Raw genomic sequence first — 18,058 nt, 5'->3', positions numbered from 1 at the left:
CACTAATTGAACATTGAACTGCATAACGAAAAATGTTTCCACCCTTGTTCTAACAGCGGAAAACCAAACCCTCAATTTGAGGTCAGGTAAAAGATACGAGAGAAAGACAATGATGTACCACAGGGCGGGGGAGGAGCATCTTACTGGGTGCCTGGTATGGTACTGACCCCAATCCAACACATCTGTAAAATGTTGCCTAATTATCGAGATAAAATAGTGAAATACAGTGTAGAATGGACTAAGGGTACGGAGGGGAAAGCATCAATACCATGGCCACCTAACGGCAGTTTCTCAAGGGATACCTTACAGTCACTACTCACATACTTGCACAACACATACAAGGGAAAGAAATTAGCAAGCCGCCTGGAAATATTTGAACTATGGCAAATGTTCGAGGGGCATTACCATGGGATGTTGAACTTACAGGAGGTAAAGAAAGAGGGAGTGACCACATGCGCCCCACCTCCTACACCTCCCAGTATCGCCTCAAATGATGCGGACGAGGAGGAGGAACATGGATTATACCCGATTTAGAGAACTAAAAGAAACTACGGAACCCCGGGAATTAACTGCAGCCGAGGGCTACTCAAACCCCATGTACAAACCACCCCCGTACGCTCCGAAAGCGCACGCCACACAGGCAGAGGTAGGTAGCCCAGATGTTGGAGAGGAAGGGTTGAGACAGGCGAAGAGCGAATTTACATGGATAGGCCCAGATGAGTGGATAACGGCGCAAGTGCTATTGAAGTTACAAAGAACCACCACGGGAGAAACAGAAGGGGCAATAGGAGCAATAAAGGAATTAGAGTTGGGGAAAGGATGTAAAGCAAACAGATGAACGACACAGAAAAGGAGCAATTACGGGAGGAGGAGGAGGAGGAGGAAAGGCTGGAAGCGAGGATCGCAGAACTGAAGGAGAAGGGGAACGCGTTAATTGGGCCAGTTAGAACAGAAGGAACGGGAATGGGAGACGCAGATAGCATTAGAAAGGCGAGAAAAGGCGGAGCACGAAAGTAGGGAATGGGAGGAGTTTCTGGAGAAAGAACAGAAAGAGGTAATGGGGAGGATAACAACGGGAGGTTCGAGTAAGGTAAGTACAGAAGCAAAGGGTTGTGGAACACTAGAGAAAGAAAGGGATGAAGCTGAAAGAGAAATGGCATTCTGGAGACGGAAGATATTACTGGACAACACATGAAAATACGAGGAAAGCAGGCTGAAGGAGTTAAGATTAGTATTGACAGAGGAAGCGCTAATAAGAGAGAAGAGGACGAGAAAGCACTACGGAGGGTACACAAAGAGGTAATGGAGGAAATAGACAGGGCACGGGCGGGCGAAGAAAGAGAAGAGCACCAGCCCAGACGGATACCGACAGAACACACAGGGAGTAGCATTGGAACGGCTGGAATGCATCAGACAGAATCCGTACAACAGAGCGCAAACAGAAAGGAAGATGTTGATGCAGCAAACTTTACAAACATTGATCTCGAAAGCGTAAAAGTGTGGTACCCAATACCACACAAACTAACATTCTCAGATGGATTTTACAGTGAGGAAGACGAAGATAGTAACGGTATAGGAAAGGAAGGGCTAAGTAAATTGTACATTACACAAACAGGCACAGGAATGTCATGGGAATGTAGAACTCAAGATGAAAAGAACAGGGGTGGCACACTGACATGAGTACAGAGCATGCAACAGTAGCACCACAAACACCCGAGACCTCCCCGGGCGCAGAAGAAATGGGGCAACAGTTACACACAACAGGGGACACAGATGTCAGCGGGGAGGGCACACAGGGCCCCGGGAAGCATCATGCCCAACACCCAATATAGATATTACAGACATTGGGGTAGACCTCGAAGATGAGAGAGGCCCAATACAGATACGACAGTATAGACGAACACCTGAGGAAAGGGCTCAATATTCACAGATGCCATTTTTAGAGGGAGGGAGTAGGCCGCAATATATACCATGGAAGCATGCAGAGAGGGAGAATGTTAACAATAGGTTGCCATCACTGAGTGGAGGGGCAGAGAAATGGATATATGACATGCAAAAACAGACAGCAGGACACAGACTGGCAGTGGGGGACCTGAAGGGGCTACTAGTGTCCATACTCGGTGACGCAGCAGATGACATTTGGAAGAGGGCGGGATTCCCAGGGGTACCAACACCGAACACTACACATGACGGACCCCCATTTGAGAATTGCAGGCACGCGGTATGGCAAGCCCTAAGGATACAATACCCCGATACATCAGACATAGGGTTAATTACGTCACGCAAGACATGTGACGATGAAGATCCCGTCAGTTACATTCAACAGATTCAAGAGCTTTGGCGCCTTGAAACTCGAGAGCTGTGGGACAAAACGCTGGCTATCTTCTATCACATCTTGATACAAGCGTTGCCCGAATCTGTGCAGAGGCAACTCAAGAAATTAGTGGGAATGGAGGCCAAAGCATGGTCAGAAATACAATTAACAATAGTACACCATTGTAGGTTATGGCAGGAAAAGATGAAACAGAAGGCAGAGGACAGAAAAGCCAATGAGGCCAAATTAGTACAAAAGAAATTGTCAAAATACACCCTAGAGGGAGCACTGATAACAAGCCCTGCACCGGCAACTCAGACAGCAGTGTCTCAGCCCCAACAACTACCACAACTACAACAACAATGACCACAACCACAACTACAACAATTGCCACAGCAGTTGCCACAATACAACACAGCCCAGCAGTACCAACCACAAATGGGGGGGCATACATGGATATGGGAGGGTACCAACAGAACTTTAGAGGAAGAGGAGAGGGAAATAGGGGGTGGGGAATTGGGCCACCAGCACACTACCTAGGAGGAGGGTTCCGGGACTAGCCATAACAGGGATTGCAAGGTCAAGGAGAGGGAGGAGAAGGATTTCCATGGCAAGCGTGAGAACTGCCCCAATGTAGGGCATGCGGACTAGTAGGTCATATCTCCAGCACGTGCAGATACAGAGCAGCACAACAAGGGTGGGGTGAGCAAGGGCCACAGAACTATCATGGAGGTCAGAATGGGCATTATCAGCAGGCAGGACAACCACCCACGGTGCAACAGCAAGGCATACCCCAGCCACCGTCACAGCACCAACAAGTACAAGGGACGCTGCAACCACAACAGCAGCAACAACAAGCCATCCAGACAGTACAACTGACACAATTACAAGATGACATACAACAGCCAATGGACACGACAACGGTAGTACCGGTAACATGAATGGGTGGGGTGACTATAATGGAACAAAACCCTTACACTGGCAATAGACAATCCCTGTACCCACAATAGGACAGCCAACAAACTACCTTATTGTGTCCCATCCTATCAATAAAACACCTAACACTGCGGAGGAACCTCGCATAAATGTGGCGCTAGGTGACAAGACGTTTTCCTTTTTGGTTGATACAGGGGCCATGAGGTCATGCGTACGGGAAGGGAAATACACATTGTCAGGCGATGCCAGGAATACTCAAGGGTTTTCTGGGGCTCGAGAAGTGGTTCCATTTACTGATAACATCTCCCTATCTATTGAAGATCATGACTTGTCACTACCCTTATTATACTCTAAACATGCACCCATAAATATTTTGGGACGCAACATAATGAGCCGACTGAACATGAGCATCCCCTTCACAGAAAAGGGTATAGTGTGCTCCATGCCAGGCATACACATGCTCACAGCAAGACAAATACTGCAGGCATATTGTGGCAAGAGCGTGCAGAGGGGGGAGCCGGTATACTCGTAAGTATTCCAATACAGGATGGACATGGCAATGGCATGGCTACCAGGAATAACAGGGAAAGTATGGAAAAGACCAGGTGAGTACCCTTTCACGCCAGAAACACCCACAGATGAGAAAGAAGGAACGTTTGTGTCAATAGACATTGAAGGGATAGTGGCACGGGAGGATTGGGTTGCAGTACACGCCCTAGACATTGAAGGGAAGGCCTGAAGGGAAGTAATAACGTTAGCAGAAGGGTGTAGATTGACAGAAGTATCTGATGAACACTTCTCACAAGAAAAGGGAACAAGTGAGATGATGCTGGGACTGAGTGTATGCGTTTGATTACAGTTAATGCACAGAGAAGTGGCCCAGAAAATGGCAATGGCATTAGAAGCACCACTCCCAGCACCACCCCCATTCTGCGAGGAGGACTTAGCAAAGGTACCATCTTCATTATGGACAACAAGCCCCTACGAAATGGGGTGCATCAAAAGCATAGGGGGAGTAAAAATAAAACTGAAGAAAGGAGCAATTTTGCCCAGAGTTAGACAATACCCACTGTCAAAAGAAGAAGATGAGGGTATATATGAGATGATAAGCGCCTCATTGCACGAGGAACTCTGGTACCATCAGAGTCACCTTGCAACACTGCTGTGCACCCCGTCCGCAAGGCAAACTGAGGTTCACGGGGCTTCATACAAGATTTGAGAGCCCTGAACAACATTGTGGAAGCAGAATATCCTGTAGCAGCTACAATACTCTGCGGAATTCCAGCAGAGACTTCACGGTTCACTGGGATTGACCTAAAAAAAACGCCTATTTTTCTATACTACTAGACCAGATTCCCAAGACTTAACGAGTTTCATGTATCGCAACATAAAATGGAAGCCCCCAAGATTACCCCTGCGAGTCGCCATCAATTTTCAACAGAGTGATCCAGATGGACCTAAGTAATATAGAGACAGAGAGTACGATTTTACAATATGTGGATGACATCCTCATCTGCAGTACAACAGAAGATGAGTGCAGGAGGAACTCAGTCAAAATGCTCACTGTTTTAGCTGAAAAAGGATACAAGGTAGACAAGGCAACATTGTCAGGAAGAGGTTCTATACATAGGGCAAATGGTATATCAAAAAGGCAGACATATATCTCCACAGAGGGCGCGGACAATACTAAACAAAGCACAACCACAGACAGTACAAGAATTACAACAGTTCCTCTGTCTATGCAGCTATTGCAGGACATGGGTGTTTCATTTCTGTACATACACAGATCCCTTACTTACAGCCCTCAGGGAAGCACAAAGGGGATAGAAAACTCTGAAGTGGACACAGGAAAAGACAGAGACATTTAATGAATTAAAAGAGGTGATATCAACAGCACCGATCCTGGGCAGTTGGAGCTTCTCAAGGTTAGAATTGGATGTGCCTAGAAGGAGTATGTTGCAGTAGTCCAGCTTTCAAAGTATTAGGGCTCTTGCTAAGGTGACACAGTGTATGGGAGTGACACATTTCTGGCTTAAGGAGATAAGCTTGGCCGTATAAGAGGTGGCTGAGGAGAGGGCGTTTATTTGTTTTGTCATGGTTAGATTGGCGTCAAGGTAAACGCCAATGGTTTTCACATGTTTGGCGACTGGTATTATGGTGCCATCAATATTGAATGTGCCATAGTCAGCCTGTAGAGTGGAGATATTGGTTGGGGATCCGACTATGAGCAACTCTGTTTTTTCGTCATTAAGACAATGGCTACTATAGGCCATCCAGTTTTGAATTATTGCATAGATTTGGTTAATCAGCAAGATGTCCTGCTCGTAATTGCCTGATAGGGGGATGAGGATCTGGGTGTCATCTGCAAAGTTGGTGTAGATGACACCCATAGCATCAAGAGCTGCAAATTATAATTTTGTATAAGCATTGTAGAGGGTGGGCGAAAGGCAGGATCCTTGAGGAACGCCTATGGGAACTGGTATAGGGTCAGCCGACTCTTTACCTATGGTGATACGAGAGGTTCCCTCAGCTAGGAAGGATTTTACCCATTGGGTTGCATTTTTTGAGAAGCTTAAGTCTTTGGTTAGAGTGGCACACAGTTTGTCATGATCTACTAAGTCGAACGCCGCGGAGTGGTCTAGTAGCATAAATAGGCATGATTTGCCAGCCTCTCTCGGGGAATTCATCTGGATTTTCAAGTCCAGGGGTGCCGTTTCTGTGCTATGGTTTGGGCAAAATCCTGATTGCCGGGCGTCTAGGAGGTGACATTGTTCTAGATGGTTTTGGATTTGGGTGTATGCTATTTTATCTATTATTTTTAGTAGAAACGGGACTGTTGTTATTGGTCGGTTGTTAGTGGGGATTGACGGGTCAAGTGTAAGCTTTTTCAGAAGGGGTGCGACCCAAGCTTCTTTGATACTAGCAGGGACTGTGTTAGAGTGGAATGAGGCATTGATGAAATTAGTGATGATCAGTGTCAGCATGGGAACGCAAAGTTTTACTAGATAGGCCGGGAACTGATCTACTTTGCAGTTTGAAGCTTTTAATTTAGATATGGTATCCAACACTGTTTGTTGTGTGACAAAGATAAAATGTAATGGCTTGCAGTGGGTGTCATTAGGTGGGTGCTCTGTGAGGGCTGGCACAGTTTTACTTGCTAAGACTTGTCTTTTATTTATTATTTTCGTTTGGAGGAGTGATATTTTGGATACTAATGCGTTTTGGATTGTGTTACACCAAGTTTTACTGGTGTTGACAGGTGAAGTGTCTTGACAGGGATTTTCTAATTCTCTAAGTATAGTGAACAGTTCCTTCGAATTAAAGGATGCGTTACTGATGCGCAAGTTAAGGGCAGCCGCTTTGTGAGTTATTATAGCTGTTTTATAGACTTTGTTTGCTTCATTGAATGCTTTGGCTGAGTCTACTGTATTGTTTTTTTTATGGATGTGCTCTAGGGATCTTTTCATCCGTCTCAGAGTAACTAGTCCATTATTAAACCAAAAGCTTGACCGTTTGTCGGCTCGACTGGTTTTAGTTGTGACAGGTGCTAGTGAGTTGATGGTGTTTAAGAGGCATTTTTGGTAGTGCTCTGCCAGGCAGCTAGGATTGTTACTCTTGGGTGTGTTGGGGGTCAGTTCGTTCTTTAAGGCTACAGAGAGGTTTTCTACTGTAGGTTTTTTTAAATATTTCTAGTTTCATAGGTGGCAAATTTGGTAGCTGCAGTGGAGTCAATTGCTGTAGTGCTAATGGAGAAATTAATGATATGGTGGTCCGACCAGTCGAGTGGATGGACAGAGTCAATGGAAACTTGAGTGTTTAAGGTAATCAAGTGTTCTCCCTTTATTATGGGTGGGGGCATTAACTAACTGTAAGAAGTTCCTATCTTGCATGGCTAAGTGAAATGCTGTGGCTTTCTGATCCAAAGGGTCCTTGTACCCAAGGTTTAGGTCTCCAAGAATGATGCATTTAGTGCTAGGTTTGATGATAGGTGTGAGTAGTAATGGAATCTCTAGTTCAGGAGAGTATTTTGGACATTTCTCCTCTGTGAAAAGCATAGTGAGCTAAAGCGTGGTTGAGACCCTGCCAGGGGCCATCCACCCAAGAACAGGTCAATGGGCTGTGTTTGTACCGGTGAAAGTTTTCACAGACCTCTTTATGCACATTTTGGGTACTTTGGGTTCTCACCCTAAGTTACAAGGAAAATCCAGATGTGGACCCCTTGCTCACTGTGCTTAGAGAGGCACAGCTCCACCTCACTGATGAGGCCCGACTAGGCCGAAACACGTGTCTGGGGTTGCTGTTGGTACTCTTGTTCAGAGGAGAATTGCCTACCATTTCAGTGCTGGACTACCTATGGGTGGGACAAAGACTCATATGCGTATGGACATTTCTCCTCTGTGAAAACATAGCGAGCTAAAGCGTGATTGAGAACCTCCTGGGGGTCATCCATCCAAGAACAGGTCAATGGGCCGTGTTTGTACCGGTAGAGGTTTTCCCAGACCTCTTTATGCATCCTTACATAACCAAATGCATTGGCTGTGCCCCAATTTCGCAACATTCCATTCATGTGCTCCTAAGGTAGCTGTCCACCATGTGTACACATCGCCTGTGCGCACCAGAAAACAGAACACTCATATCTTTAACAGCATTGACATGTTGTTATTTAGCAGGCTCCAGTTCACAAGTATCACCTTAAATACCAGCCCTGTACAGTGCACACATGGCTTTAACATCAGATGAGCATATAGCTTTAACATTAGGCAAGAAGATGCCTCTGTTTGGGGACATCACATGATCGCCAGAGCGCGATCTCGATCCAACAAGATCTTGTGAGCCCGCGCTCCGCGAGAGAACGTTGGAGAATGTTGCCGTCGGAGTTGGCCGAGCGCCAGACCAAGCGGTCTGCAGACAGCGCTGCTCCTGATAAGGAGCCACCGTAGCTGAAGCCCAGAGAGGCCCATGCAGTCCAGCTTCCAGGGCATAAGTCCAATGCCACAGGAGGCCACATGGGGGCCCTGGAAGCTTACAGCTTGCCATCCATGTGCACACCCTGCCTCCAATGAAGTAACTGGGAGGCCCAGACTGGAACTGTGAGTAACCCCCCTGCCCTGCTCAAGGGCAAGTTATGCCTACCAGTTTGTCTTGTTACTAAAGACAGTTGGAACCCATCTAAGCGTCCTGTCGTCCTTGGAGGCCACCACACTCTGTTTTCACAAATAGCATATTAAAAACCTCAACCTCCATACAGTGCGTACTTGCTATACCTCTGTTTGACCACTATATACAAATGGTCATTACCTCACTGCATTAGCCACTCGATGACTTGATCAGTGTCCAGAGTCCAGTTTTCCAAGGCTGCTCTGCATCGTTTCTTCATCACTCGATGCAGATAGTGAAATACACGGTCTGACTCCAGTGACCATGATGAACTTTCACCAGTAACGTTGTAGCAGAAAGCGAACTCTCCGTTGTCACTCTCATACACCTCCGACCTCGGCAATGACATGACTTCATCACGTACGACACGTTGCTGGGTTCATTGCTTCAACTTATTCACTGAAAGGGGCACCAGCTCCAAAGCAGAAACGAAAGCGAACAGCAACGTTGAAAACGTTCCACTTCAGACATCGCCAGACCTGCGAGCAGCCGCAGTGATGTCATCATTTGGTGGCTGGCTGCAGCTTCTTGGACCAACCCCTGCGAGGGCCTCCATGGTCCTCCCGCTCAAAGCACGAACACATGACAACGTGTAAGGACAGAACAGGCTCAAGAGCGCCTGTGCTGCCTTCCACTCACAAGCTGGTAAGAAATAAAACACTTTTCGCTCTGCTGAACTTTGGGTTGTAAGTTGGGTGTTGTACAACTGGTATAGTTAATCCTCCTTCTCCAGAGGTATACACACATCATGTAAATAGAGAGGTGGTCTCTCACTCTCTGTGCTTTATAAAACATGCTTCAAATACATCTTTGCTCTGCAGGGCACGTTTTGTTCCCAATTTCTCTTAGAAATCTGGGAGGCATCCTACATCTCCCATCACACTTTCCTATTCCCCAGGCAGCTTCTCATTATGCTCAGAACACCCATCTCATATTCTTTATCCCCATGCTGACAGTCTTTCCTTCTCCTGGGGTACACCGTGGGTGGTGGCATAGTCTTCATGGGGGGCGCAGTGGATCTCCCTTTCCTCTCTTGCTTATCCTTAACTCTGCAACCCCTGCAGCAGACACTTCACACCCCTCCATTTGTCTAGACAGTTACCTGATCTCCTGGGTCCAAATGAAGATCATCTCGTCATCAGTGATATAAATTAGGTTCATGAGTCATCTTGGTAAGTACTTAAGTTGCTTAATTACATTGCACGTTCATAGCACATCAGGTACAGGCGACAGATGGCAGGATCTTAGGTAATACAGGGAGAGAGCCCACTGGCTCCTGCCACCCAGGCTACATCTCTCATAATACTGTCCTGGGCGGAACCCAAACCAAATCACAACATTCTGGGCTCCTGCATATGCACATGCAATAAATTTCAACACATCACAGCTTCTCAGGTTCAGATACACAGACAAGGAAATGGGAGAGAGAGAGCATATAACATACCTCCTTCCCTTAGACCAACAACAAAGAAGAAGACATCTGCACAAAGCAAACAGGTAAGGTCACAGAGGAGACACAACACAAAACAGAATACATTTGTCAGGATAGCACAGCAACTACCGTTGGTGAAATAACAGTTTATCAGAATGATAATATGGTTAACAAGCTCTTTCCACCACACCTTTTTGCCACAACACTTCTTCAAAATAAATATCTTATTCTCTCCTGGTATAATCACCTGCCATGACTAACTACCAGGCACATCTTTTAGGGGTTGCCAGAGGTCGCTCAAGTGACCTCTGCCGAATTGGCTGGCGACCTCTGCCAATCTCTTGCGACTGCTGAGGGGGCGTGGCCATCTGAGAGGGCGTGGCCACCACAGCAAGCACTGTGCCGCGTGTGGGTTTCTCCATTTTGCCTCGCCTCATGTGCTTCATACTGCTGGTGCATGGTTCTCTTCGTTCTGTGAAAGAAGGTAAGAGCCAGACTGCAGTGAGAGCAGAGCGGCGCGGGAAGTTGATTGTGTGCTCTTCTGGTGTGGGTCCTCATTGTGTGGCATGCTGTCTGACACGGGCCGGCAGGCCTGGATTGGCCCACCGTGAGTTTCCCCGCTAGGACTCTTTTCTTGGGGGAAAGATACAAAGATAATCGAATCATGTTGAAATGCCTTGGTTGCATCAGTTCATTATATGTAATTGCAATGTGCATTTTTGTGAGTTTTAAGTGACAGTCATTCATAATCTACTTGTTCTGCGGGTTTGCTGAGCCGTTCGTCTGGGTAGACTGGCAGGGGTGGGGGAAGGGAAACATGGCATGATTCGGCACGGGCAACGATCATTACGAGAAACCGCACGTGCCCTACAAATGCGCAAGTGAGGCCTGGAGACAAGCTGACAGCCTGCCTGCATCCATTCTGTATCAGTAGCACGCAGCGACCTGCTGTGAGCCTGCGGCTGTAGGCTGAGGGCGGCCTGGATAGCCAGGTAAGGATTATTTGGAACACTTTTTTTCTTTTTGTTTCGGGAGCTTTACAGTGTTTTCTGTTAATCACATGGGCAGGACCTGGTTGAGGCAGGTCGGGGGACCTCATATCTGAAGCTCTTCCAAAGTAGTGGTAGATCTGCCCGGGAACCCTCAAGTATTTGGATCAGGTTTATGCCAAGAGTTACCTTGCCCATGGGCTTTGCTCTCCTTTGCCATGCGATCTTTGCCCCTCGCACAAAGTATCATCTTGTTGTCGTGCTCTTTAGGGGATGTGGGAGTGCAGGCACTGTAGTTTCAGCACCTCACTTTTGGCATCGTTGGCAAAGAGAATCCACTGGATGGGGGGGGGGTTGGGGGGGTCAGACAGAGCAGTGTGACTGCCTCAGAGAACCTTTTTCTCAAAAGCTCCCGGGGTCCTGAGGAAGTAGTGCATCTGTGCACGTCCCTGACACACCCACAAATTCACACCCCTCAAAACTGATCGGCCAGTATGATTAGAATTGGGGTGCACTGTCAGACAATGGGCCGCAGTCCACGAAAACAGATGAGACCACATAGACAAACGGCCTTCCCCGGCATGGCCTCACCATTAGTTTTGTGTGTTCTTTAGCAAATTCGGACTACATGTACCACAATGCATTGGGTGTGATCTGGTGAGCCCTTGCATGGGGGTTTCAGAAGCGGTCCGTGCCACATTGGCGCTTTCACAGTAGTGTAGGATTGCAGCACATGCTGTTACTTCTAGCTTTGTATATAAATAAGTCCCAATGCAAAGAAAATCAGGCTGGGTGACTTACTAACAACTAATACATAGCAAATTGTGCAATCTTTAATTATATTGTGTGCCTTACAAAACAGCAGGAGTATTTTTATTTAACTTTGCTGATGTGACCGCACCCATAGAGCATGACGGGGGAACTGCAGCTGGGAGCTGACTAGCTGATGAGGCATTATTTCAAGTAGGGGAGGGGGCAGATGTGACGTGAGGGTCTGAATCAATGATGGAGTGGGGGTGGGTGAGAGACAGGGGCCTCATTACGAGTTTGGCGGTAGCCATGGAGCTGTTAGCTCCATGGCTGCCGCCAAACCGGGCTCCTTTACCGGGATCCCTGAATGGGGAATTACTGGGCCATTCCGAGTTCGGAGGGCCTGGTAATTCCTCCCTCTGGGAACCTGGACCCGGACCTTCCCCATTCCCATTTGAGCCCCCATAGGGCTCAATGGGAATGGTGGAGGGAGCTAACAACGGGCCGATTATGACCAGCCCATTGTAGCTCCCTCTTCACCTCGCAGGACCCGGTAACGACGCCTGGTTTTACCAGGCATCCTTACCGGGTCCCATGAAGGGTCCTCGTAATCAGGCGGAATGGTGTTAACGGGGCTCGTTAACCCATTCCGCCTGACTTGTAATGAGGCCCCTCGTCTTGATTGGAGGTGGCGGGAGAGAAACGGGTGCAGATCATGATTCTCTGGGGGGGGGGAGGGGATCCTAAGTGACAGCCTGACGTCATCCAGGGCCTATATAACACACCCACAAGGATGCCTTGCAGTTTTACTGCTTTCGCTGCCTTCACTTGTCCATTTTTGGTAGTAGCAACCTGGCAATGATGCATCTTTGTTTCGTGGGGTACACTTTCGTTTGAAAAAAAGAAAAGGCTGTTTGGTAAAGATTTGGGGGAGGGGATCTTTCATCCTGTCTCGTTTAGGACTCTGCGTGCACTGACATGGTGTTTCTTTTCGGATCGGGCGGGATCATGGGTTCCCTGTGCCTTAAAACCCTCAACAGTGGTTGCGGCGCGCACCCACTCTGTTCTTTTTCTCATGCACATGCACATAAGGGAAATACACACCTGGGTGGAGCACCTTCTGCACTCACTATCCTGTAGTTCTGGATCTTGGCAGCAGGCCGTACATTAGTTCTTCTAGCATGGGGTGGTTAAAACTCAAAATGCATGCTTTTTAAAGGTTCTGTTAACTTTGAAGCACTGATAACTGTTTGATGTGGTCTCTGGACGGGGGACACGGAAACTGTCCCTTTGGTGCACTTAACTCTGCGTTCCTGACATGGCCAATATATGTTGAACAGTGTGGGATGCAGTGCCAGGCTTCCTGGCCAGCAACAATTCATACACACACTGTCTACTGTTGTGCCAGTCCTGTGGTGGTGGTATTTTTCCAGAACGTGTACTACTGAATTGCTATGGTAAAAGCAATTCCACAAGTCACCGAAAGGAAAAAGCATGCGTCGAGCGGTCATACGTTCATGCTCAATGGAACATGGATAGACTCTCCCCCCCACGCCCCCGGGGTGGATAGGAGTTTTCCGTGTTACCCCAACCATCGTCCTATATGAGCAGTAGTAAAGCATTGCGTCTGTATGTTGCTGCTGGCTACATAGGCCCCAGTGGACAAGCCAGCCACTTAAGTATGGTCACTAGCCTTGTCCTCTGAGACCTCAAGGAGTGTATATTTATGCCCTTTCTAGATTTGGGGGGGTTAGGGGCGGCAGTGCCATGCTCAGCATTTGCGCTGGTCCTACGATTAGCATATGCTGCATGCATTTGTGTGTCCCAAGCAGGCCTTATGTGCCATTCCTTAAACTGCAGTACATTTTCAGCATTCAGCCGAAATGCTGCTGTTTCTTAGTCAGCTGTTTTTGATTCCATTATTGTGTTAAACTGATTCTTGGCATCTCTGCTATAAGGTCCCATCTGTCATGGACCTGTATTTCTGTTGCTTGGGGGTCGTCACGTTTAGCAGTTAACCCATGTCACCTGGGACATCATGGCCCAACCCTGGGCTTTAATTTTCAAAGACGTGCTTTGTGGTTGTTGAAGCCTTGGTTCACTTAAGATGATAACATGTATTGCCAAATATAATAGATATCTGTCACATAGACGTAAAGATGTATTTTGTAAAGCCACCTCTGTATACAGGCAGGCCTATTGGCTTTGGCAGTGCTTACAATTGCAGGTTGACCCTCAAAGAATTCCCATGCTTCTATTTCAAGAAGACTGAAATATTCCAGAGTTTGTTGTTTGTTCTACAGAGTTACTTGTGGTTTTCCACTTTTCTGGCCATGAATGCTGCACATCAGTCGGTCTCATTTGCATACCCTCATTCCTGTTTGGATCAGACACTAATGCTTTCTTCCAGGAAGTTCTTTTTTCCCCCCATAGAATGGCTTACAAATGGTTGAGTGAACGGACATTGTTGTGAAAAATCCAGTTGGCCTATTTATTTCCAGCAATATACGCTATGCGTACCCTTGGAGGAGCGATTCCACTACAAATAGTCAGAAAAATCACAAGCTTCAACCAGAGATGCCCCTCACCCGTCCAGCAGTGTTGTGAAATAGGGTTGAGCATTTGTCTATAGATTTGCAGTGGTTTGGCGTGTATGAGCAGGACAAGAGTGGACTGGCCTTTAGGGAACTTTGGAGATTTCCCGATTGGCCTCTGTACCCTGGGACTCCTTTGTGTGGTAACCCATTTTATTTCTAAATGTTCTCATAGGAAAAGGGTTGAGTTTACTGAAAATGATGTCTAATATGAGGCCACTTTGAAAATGATTTCCGGGGCCTCTTTTGGTTCCCAGTGCACCCCTGCCGGTCCATGAACCAACTGCAAACAGTACTGTACAACACAACAATGTCGAATCGGAAGAAAAGGGGATAAGTGCCAAAATCATTAAAGACTGTGGATGCCATCGAATAGAAGAATACATGTTCTCTGGTAAAATATTCTCCCTCTCCCCTTTTATCCTGGCTTTCCCCTGTCCCCATACCCGCCTATCTGCCACTGTCCCCCCAGAATGTGATTTGGCTCTGTGGTCCTGTTGAAAGAACAGGGCGGATCCACATAAATAGGGGATTTGGGTTCATACACCTCCCATGGCAACATGGACCTTGACACACTGCTACATATGATGATCCATTCTTGTATGAAATGTCACAATACAGTGATATCGTAACCATATTTTTCTTAGTGTACTGAGGGGTAATGCTTTATGATGCCACTTTCGGTGATGACGGCGTGGGCAAATGACCACTTCTTGTGATGTCACATGGGGTGTGGTGATGTCACTCTTAGGGTGTGGCATTGTGATGTCACTTCTGCTACCCCTGGCATTTTGGTGAAATGACGTCCCGGCTAACTACTATTGACCCCTTTCCTGGTTTACATGCCTGCCAGGAAGAAAAACTCCTACAACTACAATCAGTCTTAGTGGCAATAGTTGTTGCAAAGTTCTCCACAACAGTATTCCATGTTAGGAGGATTGAAAAATGTCTGCCTCTTTTTTTAGTCTCTTTACTCTTGACAATGTGGGTTACAGGTTTCCCCAAGTTGGTATCCCAAAGAAGGAGATTTGCCCTCGTGTTGTCTTTGTACTGCTTCTTTACAGCCGCTTGGCTGTGGACAATGCAGGTTACAGGTATCCCAAATTGGTATCCCAAAGAAGGAGAATTGCGCCCTTGTTGCCTGTTCACTTTATTAGTTTGGTATTCAAAATCATTCATTTCCACAAAGTGTCATCCTGTTCGGACTGCCCGGGGTCAACTTTGACCTCAGGCCAACTCACCAGTCTGTTGTGGTGTCTCGGTTTCACTTTCTGTTGCTGTGATGAAGCTTCTGCACTCAGCCGGCTCCTCTGCAGCTTCCCTGTAACTTCAGCGGTCTGCCTGCCTCTTCTCAGGAGCTCTGCCAGCTCTGTTGCACCTCTGCGTACTGCCGCTCACTGATGCAGCACACGTCGGGCTGGGAACACGTTTCCTATACTGTTTAGCATCTTCTCCCGTTGCAGTCCTTGACATCGCTCCCCGATGCGAACACTTTGCAATCTTGCCCGCCTTCTCTACTCAAGTTGACTTCTGCTGGCGTTCTTCCTTCGGCTGCTGCAGCATTCTCTGGACTCCAGACTGCTTCTGCCTCTACTACCTCTACTACTCCTGTCACACCTCTCCTCACATGAAGCCCATTCCTGGATTTAAATATCCCACTCAGGTTCCCTGTTCTGCAACAAAGACTACACCTTCTGTTCACCGATACCTCTGATCCTCAGCAACTCAGAGTTCCTCCTCCTCGTTGTTAGGGAGAATTCTAATTTCTGTGCTAATTCCCTTCAACCTTAGAGACCCCCAACAATTTTGCTGCACTTTAGGACTTTTCATTTTTATCCTGGAATGAGTGAGACCTTTTTCTCCCTCTCATGTATTTTTGATCTGATTTGGACTGTGTGTTTTCTTTGTTTCTGGAGTCTGACAAACTCCATAGGCATCTACCTTTTGTATTGTGACACACAGCACCTTCAGTGCAGTGTCGCAGAGAAGACCTTTGGATTTCTCATAAGGTTAAAATACCCTTTCTTGGGGGAACTACTGTTCCCAAGAATAGTAAAGTGAAAGTGACTTTCCTTACCTTTTTCCTATGTAGGTCCAGCACACCCCATTTTATGTGGAGTGCTGGGGGGTTACTTAGAAGCCACTTTTCCTACTTGCTCATGTAACATTTTTTTTATGTTACCCTCACCCCTTTAAATGGCTAGTGGCAGTGATTTAATTTTCCTACCATTGTGCTTTTCTACGGCAGGCTGAATCCTCAGCTGCAGTATAGCACCCAGGGATGACCATTGTGTCAAAATGGCCCTGATCGTCTTTTTTCGCCATTTCTTATTTGTGAGGTCTTTCTTAGGTTTTACTGTGTGCTCCAAACCAGGTTTAACCCTTTTGTTTGTTTTGCCTTTGGCGGGCTTCAGTACTGAAACCTGCCTCTGGCTCCAGTGTGTCTGGCAAGGCAGGAAGCAAGGGTGGTGCCCAAAACTCCCTGTCCTAAGTCTCCTTGGTTACCTGAATGCACCCAGCCCTGATTGGCTGACTGCCTGTCCTTGCAGGACAGCCACCCTGCTCTGTGAGTGACAGCTATGCTGTGCATTAATGGGAGAACCCTGCATAAAAGGTGATTCTTCTTGGACTGAAGACAGAGTCGACCATTGGAAGAAACATCCGATAAAGGAATTGTGAACAGAAGCTTGCTGCATCCTCCTGGACCGGTGAAGCCCTGCTGCTATGCTGAAGCTCCTTTTCCTAATCGACAAGAGAAGCTCCGGAAAGGACGACTTCTTCCCTTGGGTTGGTGGGACCAAATAACTCCAAGACGAACTTTGCTGGAAGCCCTTCCCAACTGACTGTACTTCTTCTTTGCTGCTGGAACCGAGTGCCAGGGGGTCGAGAAATCTGTAGTCGAGTGCAACGTCTTTAAGCAGGACCGAAGCTCCATGAAGATCCTGAGGACCCTCCTGAAGTAGGACGACCCAAACTCGAGTCACCTCACCAGAGTGCTGGACTCAAGGAGCGAAGGAAGCCCATCCATTGTCCAAGATCTGTGGTGGAGCTATTTGCCGGTAGCTAAAACCACAAAGTGCAGCTGAACTGAAAAGAGCACGTAGCTGCCGCCGACCTCTGAACTGCTGTGCAGGAGTCCTCCAGACGTCCTCCCGCTTGTCCCCATGACTGAGGCCCAGTAACACAGGATCTGCAAGTCTGCAACCAGGACAGAAGCCAGCTGGATCTTCTTCTTCTAACCTAAGGTACTGTTCGGAACCAGTAGCTTGCTTGTCTCAGTTGAGTTTTGCAGTAGCTGCCTTTCGCCTTTCTAGAATTATTCTAGCTCTAATGTTTCACAAGTGTAACAGCTTGTGGGCCAACAGTGAATTCCTGCAACAAAATCTCTAACTTTGGGCAAGACCTTTGTTCTATCCAAGAAGTGCCTCAGCTCCATAGACTTTGTTCAAAATTGACTTTGGCGGTCCTGGCTCCCTGCAGACTCTTCCAACCCATTGAATGTGATTGTAACTGTCCCTCGTAGGTGATACATTGGTTTTGAACTAAATTTGCTGGGAAAGATTTTATCTAGACTTCATTGAGGGATTTTAAAAGTGCTCACATGCTCTCAGAACCGGTTAACCTTTTTCCTTCCATTAACCTTTCCTCTTTTACCAATCTCAGAAAGTTACAAAGTATATAAGTGACATATAAATGCCAATACTGTCCTAGTAATTGAAGTCAACCAAGGGTGTAGGAAGTGTGTATGAAGCATCTCTAAAGAGTGTCTACTTGCTTTGCCTTGATTCTGAGACAGTATTTTGAAGTGTATTTATATTGTTGCACATTGCCCTTTTTAACAAATTCTTATTAAAACTGACCGTTAAATAAATAAATATTATTTTAC

Source organism: Ambystoma mexicanum, chromosome 3q, assembly GCF_040938575.1.
Source record: "Ambystoma mexicanum isolate Mex_15411 chromosome 3q, UKY_AmexF1_1, whole genome shotgun sequence".
Classification (NCBI taxonomy): domain Eukaryota; kingdom Metazoa; phylum Chordata; class Amphibia; order Caudata; family Ambystomatidae; genus Ambystoma; species Ambystoma mexicanum.
Note: the sequence above shows the minus strand (reverse complement) of the source record.